General features: G+C 49.2%; 1 pseudogene; it reads left to right on the top strand.

The window, feature by feature from the left end:
• The first annotated feature begins 1,999 nt into the window (after window positions 1–1,999).
• On the top strand, window positions 2,000–2,930 carry LOC140896775 (olfactory receptor 10G6-like; annotated as a pseudogene).
• The last annotated feature ends 4,496 nt before the right edge of the window (window positions 2,931–7,426 follow it).

The raw sequence follows: 7,426 nt of genomic DNA, 5'->3' as shown, positions 1-7,426 counted from the left end.
GACAGAGGGGCAATAACTCCCATGGTGCCTTGACGAGTTACTCCAGCTGGGGGTACGACCTGCTCTACATTAGAGCTGCCTCTGTAACTGGAATGGAATTAACAAAGTTAGCATTTAGCCAGAAAGTGAAGGGTAAAATATCTGCTTTGACCAAAAAGTGCCATGAGATTTCCAAACACTCCCTGCTGAGCCCCACAAGACCACTCTCTGCAGCAGAGCGCCCCTTGCTGCCATGCTGGGACATAGGGGTCAGCAATGTCTCAGAGAGGACAGGGCCATCTACTGAGCCCCCCACTGTCCTTCCAGCAATACAATGCCCCCCTAGGAGCTTGCTGGGACACTGGGCTCGGCACTGACTCCAAGCAGAGCGCACATCCTAATGAGTAACCCACTCCACTCTCTGCAATACAGCACCGTCTCGCAGAGCCCCGGGCTCAGGACTGGCTCAGAGCGGGAGGCCAGGCCTGGAATATCAGGGAGAGCAGTTTTCTGTGAGAATTGCTGCATTACATTAAAGAAACACAGGACCTTCAGCGTAATGCCCATAGTGATCACCAGATGCAACCTGCACGAGCCACCCGTTCTAGCATGGCCACAGACTTTCCTCTCTGATGAAATACACGAGCTAGCTCTTTCACTTTGCCCCAAACAATGATTCTAACAAGGCCCATTGGAGTTTGCCAATGGGAGGGCATCATTATGTGCTTTAAAACACAGCCAATGTCAACAGTTTAACACTGACCTAGCTCTGTGTGACCAGGGGAGTGAGATACACCGGGGGGAAAGTGGAGAGAGAACAGAGAAGGTGCAAGGTTATAAGACGCTGCAGAGAGAAAGGACATGTCCAAGCTGAAGAAGAAACTAAACAGAGCAGAGAAAGGAATAGAAATAGAGCAACTACCTGTTAGGATTGGCATCCCACAGTACCTCATGCCAACCAGGTGTCCCACAGTGCCTGGTACCAGCTGTGTCAGAGGCAGGGGCAAGGACCCTGAAGTGGGCAACTCTGGGCTAATCTCCACAAGCAAGTTTCCCCTTAAGCCCTTCCAGGCTGAGGTTGGCTTCACGTGGGGGACAAGGCTACATTCTGTGTGAAGGGTTGGATGTGGGAGATATAGAGGGGTGAAGGCCAAGGGAGATCTCAGGGCACGGCATGAAGCAGGTGAGAATGACTTAGCATGCTGGCCATAGCAGCCCAGCTTGGACGCATAGCCAGGCACCACAGCCGGATGTGCGGATTCATAGACTGATAGATTAATGCCGGAGGAGACCAGCAGCAGCATGTAATCTGACCTCCTGGATACCACAGAATGTCGAGTCCAATAACTCATACCTCACTAACGCCTATTTCAACAAAGGCCATCTTGACTCGAAGATCGCAAAAGTCAGAGCGTGCCTTACTTCCCTTTAGAGTCCATTCCCACGGCTAATCACCCTCACACGTATCAATGTGAACTTTGTTTGTAATTTGAATGTGTCTCTGTTTAACTCTGGGGTTCTGTTCCTGGGTGTGGGAGAAGAGCAGGGCCTAGTGGGCTGAAGCAGGGGAGCTGGGAGCCAGGACTCCTGGGTTTAGGCTGACCAGATAGCAAGTGTGAAAAATGGAGACTGAGGTGAGGGGTAGTAGGAGCCTATATAAGAAAAAGCCTCAAATATCAGGACTCTCCCTATAAAATTGGGACATCTGGTTACTTTACCTGGGTTCAAAGCTGGCTCGGGGAGGCAAATTGGGTTCAGTGGGGGCTGGGATTCGGCCCGTGTAGGAATGGGGAGTGCGATCTAGTGGATTAGAGCAGGGCAGGCTAGATGTCAGAACACTTGGATTCTATCCCCAGAGATGGGAAGGGATTGGGGTCCCCTAGATTGGTGAACAGGGGTTCAAACTGGGTTCTGCATAGCAGAGAGTTTTAGCTCAAACACCCCTGCAAAGATCACCCATTGTTCCTCCTTGGTTAATCATAACACCCCGCGTACACTGGCAGGGACACAGACCGAGTGAATGGAGTGTGGGAACAGATCCCAGCTGAGACCTTTTATCCTGGTGGGGGTCCCGTACCCCCCAGTGCTGCGGGTTCTCTTGTTCCCCTTTTTCCTCTCCTCTACCTGTTGACGCTGTGTGGGAACCAGCTCGTCCTGCTGGCAGTGGCCCGGGAGCCCTGGCTGTACAAGCCCATGTACTGGTTCCTGTGCCACTTATCCTTCCTGGACATGATGGTCTCCTCAGTGGTGGTGCCCAAGGTGGTGCCCGGCTTCCTGACAGGCAGCAGGACCATATCCTTCCAGGGCTGCATGGCCCGTTCTTCCACTTCCTTGGCTGCACCAAGTGCTTCCTCTATACGGTCATGGCCTACGACCGCTTCCTGGCCATCTGCAAGCCACTGCACTACAGCGTCATTGTGAACCTCAGAGGCTGCCCGTGCCTGGCAGCGGGGACCTGGCTAGGGTGTTCTCTGCACTCGCTGATAGAGACCGCACTCACCTTCCAGCTGCCCTATGGCCAGGGGAACCGAGTGGGATACATCTTCTGTCATGTCCTGGCTGTGCTGAAACTGGCCTGCGGGGACATGGTGCTCAATGAGCTGGAGACATTTGTGGACATCAGCTTCCAAACCTTCACCTGCTTCCTGCTAATCCTGATGTCCTATGTCTACATTATCTTGGCCATCTTGAGTATCCACTCTGCCGAGGGCAGGCGCCGGGCCTTCTCCACCTGCAAGGCTTACGTCACCATGGTGGTGACCTACTATGTGCCTGTGGTCTTCATCTACCTGAGGCCAGGTTCCCAGCATACTGTGGACAGGGTGGTGGCTGTATTCTACACCACGGTTACCCCGCTCCTGAACCCCTTCATCTACATTCCGAGGAACAAGGAGATGAAGGATGCCCTGATGAGTCTTGGGGACAGCAAACTGCTGGGGCCTGAGCCATGATTGTCCTGTGTCCAGCAGGAGCTTCCTGAGAACTGGACGGGGAGAGAGGGATTTGGAGATTAGAATCAGGACTCCTGGGTTCTCTCGCTGGCTCTGAGAGGGAAGTGGGTTCTACCAATTGACCTCCAGGTTCCTGGGGTCTACTGGAGTTTGTTCCAATTCTCTTATGGGTAGAGACACCCAGATTTGCCCTTGAGACTCTTGGGTTCTATTTCTATTTCTTGCAGAGGAGTGATGTCTGGTAGTAAGATCAGGGAGGGCTGGGAGTCAGGACTCCTGGGTTCATTGTTTACACCTCTGCCACAGGCTCCTGTATGACCTTGGGCAAGTCACTTGGCAACAGTTTCCCCTACTGCCTAACACCGAGGGTTGTGAGACCAAAGTCATTACAGACTGGGAGGAGGAGGAGAGGCTCCAGTCGTAGAAGCTAGAGAAACGCCATTTCAAGCTCATGTAAGAAGGGATCCTGGGGCAGAATCCAAGATGTTGGACTTGCTTTAGGAACACAGCAACGGCCAAACAACATCAGACCATTGGGCCATCCATCCCATCAGCCCAGCCCTCGGAAGTGTCCAAGCTCTTCCGCTCATAAAAATAACATGACGGCATATGTCACCACATGGTCTTATCTTTGTAAACCCCACCCCTACTCCACCCCTGGTATACCACATGCACTTGATTTGTCTTGTCTCCGATTAGAACGTCCTCTCTTCAGGGCCTCGATCTCTGTGCAGCACATATGTGATCCTTGCCGGGGGCCTGTAGGCACGTCGGTGTTATGAAAAATAACCTGCAATGATTCCCAATGAAGGAAGGGTCTGTGGTGAGGCACTGGAGTGGGACTCTACAGAGGCACCGACTCCATGGGTGCTCTGGGGCTGGAGAAAAATTGGTGGGTAATGAACATCCATCGGCAGCCCCTATATTAGTTGCCCCCACCCACTGCTGTTCCCCTTCACCTCTCCCTCCCTCCCTGTGCCTCCTGGCTGCTGCAATCAGCTGTTTTTCCCCGTAGGTGCTCCAGCCCCAGAGCACCCATGGAGTTGGCGCCTATGGGGAATCCCACTCCAGTTAATGTTGTTTTTCTGCTTCCCTTGGGGTTGTTGGGAGGCTAAATCCATGACAGATTTGCGAGTCGCTCAGACATGTCATCAGTGGGGTGAGCTGAGTCAGATCAACTCAGCGTCACTTTGCTGTATTCTGAATAAAGGGACCTGAGTGATGAGATGTGGAGTAGAAGTGAGTTTCCCCAGGGAACTGGATGAAGTGCTCTCCCAGAGCTGGATCAGCCAAGTGGAACAGGCTTTGGAAGGTTTCAGAGTAACAGTCATGTTAGTCTGTATTCGCAAAAAGAAAAGGAGGACTTGTGGCACCTTAGAGACTAACCAATTTATTTGAGCATGAGCTTTCGTGAGCTACAGCTCACTTCATCGGATGAAATCCCAACAACCGGAGACCCTGGTTTTATTGCTCATTACAACAATTTTGTAACATAATGTGGTGCCTACTAAACTTCCTTTGTCCTTTGCCTGCAGAGATGTTAAAAGTGACGGCTTCATTGCAAGTGACAGGTTTCAGAGTAGCAGCCGTGTTAGTCTGTATCAGTAAAAAGAAAAGGAGGCCTTGTGGCACCTTAGAGACTAACCAATTTGCAAGTGGTCTCCTACAACATGTGTGAACCCCTTAGGATAAAGTATCTCATACAACATATGACCTGAAGAGAAGTGACAGTCTGACCATTTTAACTAATGCTGAATCTGTGTTATCTTCCTTAGGGTTTTATTCTTTTACTTATTTCGGTTGTATCTGGAAAATAGCTATAATAAAACTCCAGACCATTGAAACCAATGGGAGGATCTGGGCCAAAGTTCTTTGGTGGATAATGAGCATCCATCAGCAGCTCCTGTATCAGTTGCCCCCACCCCCCACCTGCTGCCGGGCCCCGCTGATCAGTGCCTCTCCCTCCCTCCCTGTGCCTCCTGGCTGCTGCAATCAGCTGTTTCGCAGCATTCGGGAGGCTCTGGGGGCAGGGGGAAGAGCAAGGACGTGGCACGCTCAGGGGAGGGGGGTGAAATGGGGCAGAAAGAGGCAGGGTGAGGGTGGAGCAGGGAAGAAGAGGCAGGGTGGGGGTAGGGCCTTGGTGGAGCGGGGGCAGGGCCTGTGGCAGAGCCGGGGGTTGAGCACCCCCCGGCACTTTTGAAAGTCGGTGCCAGTGGGACTCCAAACAGCCTATGTCCCTTGCACTGTGCATGCCTTGGTTTCCCATCTGTAAAATGGGACTAGTGCCACTCCCTTTAGGCTGTTTAGATCCCAGGCACTTTAGGACAAGGACTGACTCTGCACAGTGCCTGCCACAGTGAAGGCAGATCCCCAGCTGGTGTGAACCTGTCTTAGTTCCATTGGAATCAATGGTTCAGATTTCCAGTTTGTGTGAATTGAAGTCAGTGGGAACATGTCAGTTTATACCAGTAAGGGGCTGGTCATATGGCCATATCTATATGTAGTGAGATTTCTATAACTTTCTGGCCCAGTAGAATTACTTTCCTTGGTGCTCAGTTCATTGTGTGTCGACGTAATCAATTTCTCAGTCGTAGAGGTTCACGTTCCCATCTAGTGGGTGATGATTTCCCCTGTGCAGGTCTGTTGAAAACCCAATTTTCCACCAAAGAAAAGCTTCAATGGATCATTTATTACTAGTCCTTAATAATGATGACAGTGGTTGGCTTTTATATAACTCAAGAGGTTCTCATCATCTGTACACTTGTCTGATCCTTTTTTGAAATTTAAAAAGCTCTTGGCCTCAATATCTTGTGGCCATGAGTTTGTCAGGCTAAGTGTACAAATATAAAAAACGGTTTAGGGCTTAAGTGGTATGTAACCAGTGAGCAGACCATCTGCGCACTCTGGTGAACTTCCTATCACACTTTTACTTTAGGTTGGAAATTTCAAAGACACCTCCCAGGGGCTAAGTGTCTAACTGCCATAGACTTTTGTCTTCCTTTAGAAATTCCAACCTTAAAATCCTTTTTCATTTCATATTTTTACTGTTCTCTTAAATTTCACTTGTTCTCTGCCGGTCTCGTAAATGGCCCAGTCCTCTCCAGACACCGGTTTCTAGATTTATTTTTCATTGGAACGCATAGAAAAAGCACAGAAAACTTAGAGACAAGTTCCAATCAAACAACAGCTGAGGGCAGGAAACAAGAAAAAAAAATTATTCCCAGGTTAGGTTTATTCCCACCGCATATTACTCAAACTTCAAGCACAACCACATGCAGAAGACACAATACATAAGCAGCACAAACCCAAAACACATTGTGTGTGATGAGTGTAGAGTCCTCACATTTGTTAAATCTTCTATTAGCATTTTTATTCCTTTTTTTACTTATCTTTCTAGTTCTATCTAAGCAGAGGATGAATTTAAAAAAAAACACCTAATTGACTGAGGAGAGTAGGTCCCATTTTCAAAAGCCATTCAGGTGCCCAGTTCTCACTGAAATTCCATGGGGACATTGGCCAGATTTTCAAAGGTATATCGCCACCTACAGGTGCAGATAGGCAACTAGTGGGATTTTCAAATGGGCCTTGGTGTTTCGGTCCAGATTCTTGTCACAGTTCAGAGCAACTGCACTGGTATTTCTCCATAGTGGTCCAGCAGGGGCATCTCCCTCAGGCTTCCAGCTCCCTACCTGTAGGCTTCCTTGGGTGGAGACCTATGTCTCTCTTCCTCCTGACTGGGGCTTTTCCAGGCTTAACAGTTCCCTTCACCATGCTATTCCCTCAAAAACCAGCCTACCTAAGCAGCCCTGCATTGCTTCTTCCCTCTGGGTGGTGCACAGCGTAATGGCCTCAGTTATAAGAAACCATACAGTTCTTCCTAAGCAAGCGTGTTTTATTCTTAAGGTAAAAGCAATACAGAGAAAAAACATAAAAGAACCTGCATGCACAGTAATAAGCTTAGCAGAGATCACCCCAACTCCAACATGGGCTCTGTCAGGGGATTAGTCCTTCAAACCACACAACCAGGTCTCTTCCGTGGTCACCAGCTCATAACAGCCTCAGCTCAGAACTAGCTCCAGCATGACAAGTTTAGTTCATTCTTTATGCAGGATGGGGGTCTTTGATCTGGAGTTTCCAGGGGCAGGTAATCCATAGAGAATGGGTTTTTTCTCCACGCGGCATAGCTTTGAAAGACTTCCAAAGTACTCCGTGACCCCCTTCACATGTACTGTCCCAAACAGTTCTTTGAAGTTTCTCACATTTCCCCAAGATTTCATTCATCAGTCTCCTACAAAAGTTACATTCAGTCCACAATAACGCATGCACAATTGTATTTGTAATACAACAGACCCCAAAGGGATTAAACTTAATTCAATAAGGTTTATTCAGGAAATTCCCGTATCTGTCACACCTTGAAAAATCTGGCACTGGACATCTAACTCTCATTGATTTCTATTAGAAAATCTTTTGAAAATCCCACTAGGTGCCTAATTATC

This window comes from Lepidochelys kempii, chromosome 13, assembly GCF_965140285.1.
Source record: "Lepidochelys kempii isolate rLepKem1 chromosome 13, rLepKem1.hap1, whole genome shotgun sequence".
Taxonomy (NCBI): Eukaryota; Metazoa; Chordata; order Testudines; family Cheloniidae; genus Lepidochelys; species Lepidochelys kempii.
Note: the sequence above shows the minus strand (reverse complement) of the source record. Positions and strands in the feature narration are given on the sequence as shown.